Below are 1,694 nucleotides of genomic sequence, written 5' to 3' on the forward strand. Positions count from 1 at the left end.
CCTGTCCCGCAGATCAGGATGATGCCTGAGGCGCAGGGTTCAATGTTATCTTTGGTCGGGGGCCCTGGCATTTCAGAAACGGGTAGTGTCTGGCCGAGCGGGAGCGTTGACGAGGCTCGGGCTTAGGAGCCCATGAGAGCAGCTGGCATTGCGGGCTTCGCGGGATGCTGAGTCGGTACATTCTTGTCGTGACTGGAAGCAGCCGTCAAACTGGAGAACTTTGGCAGAGGCCAGTAGGGGAAACCAGGGAGTTGAGGAAGGGGACCTTATCCACATCCTTGATCTCCATGAGGTTTAACCATCGATGGCGCTCAAGCACCACTAGGCTGGCCATTAATCTGCCAATAGCCTGCGCTGTCAACTTGGTGGCACGTGGAGCCAGGTTTGTCGCTGCTGTAGCGGCGAAGGTTGCGTGAAGCGGCGCAGATGGCCGAGCAGGAAGAGGTCTCTCGATCTGCTGCGAGGCTTGATCACGAGCGAAGGTTTCGTAGTCTCGTAGAGCGAAGATCTAGTAGTCGTTGCTGAAGGAAAAGAATCTGAGAATCCTACGGCAAAATGCCGATTATATTGGTTCGTTTTTTATTCACTGCACGAACCAATGGCTGTGCAGTTACACTGCTTTATTGAAAGGCCGAACCAATGGTTAAACTGCTTTATTGAAAGGCTTCAGTCATCGGAGAAAAAGGAGTTTCCCCCCAAAGCATCTTAGTAGCTTAGTAGAAAGTGAAGTATCGATAGGGAACAGTATCTCGTCGTTTACACAGACTACTTTCACTTCAGATTGATAATGCACCTTCTCATAGTATCACTTACACTACTTTAGGACTGTGTAGACAAAACAGTTTATACAAGTTTTGGTGGGCTCTTATTTTGGAATTCAACATCAGACAGTCCTTTAATGGTGTAAGTGACACTGTGAGAAAGTGTACTTTCAATCTGTGGGGAAACTAGACTGTGGAAATCAGAAGTTTCTTTATTATACCAATCTGAAATGACAGACAAAACAGAATTTATTTGAGTTTTTGGAGGGCTTTCATTTTGGAAATGTAAATCATATAGTCCTGACATTGCATAATTGACACTCTGGGGTGGTGTGCTATCAATCTGAAGTGAAAGTCGTTTATGGAAACAGTGACTTTTCTTTTTAGAGCTATCTGAAAATATGGAAAATACAGGGTATATGCAAGTTTTTTTAGGGCTTTTATTTTGTCATGCAACAACAGACAGTCCTGGCATTGGCCCAGTGGCACTCTGGGGTGGTGGACTGTCAATCTAAATTGAAACGGGTCTATGGAGCTATCCAAAATCACAGGCACAGCAGGTAGAATATGAGTTTTTGGATGGGCTTTTATTTTGTAATGCAACATCAGATCTTCCTGAAACTGACCGAGTGACACCCTGGGGTACTGGACTGTCAATCTGAATTGAAATTAGTCTGTGGAAACAGGGAGTTTCCATTTTAGAGCTATCCAAATTCATTGGCAGAACGGGTAGAATGAGTTTTTGGATGGGCTTTTATTTTGTAATGCAACATCAGATCGTCCTGAAACTGGCTGAGTGACACCCTGGGGTACTGGACTGTCAATCTGAATTGAAATTAGTCTGGGGAATCAGGGAGTTTCCTTTTTAGAGCTATTCAAAATCAAAGACATAACTGGTCATATATGAGATTTTGGAGGGCTTTTATTTTGTAA

Source organism: Sinocyclocheilus grahami, unplaced genomic scaffold (assembly GCF_001515645.1).
Source record: "Sinocyclocheilus grahami isolate Dianchi unplaced genomic scaffold, SAMN03320097.WGS_v1.1 scaffold57.1, whole genome shotgun sequence".
NCBI lineage: Eukaryota > Metazoa > Chordata > Actinopteri > Cypriniformes > Cyprinidae > Sinocyclocheilus > Sinocyclocheilus grahami.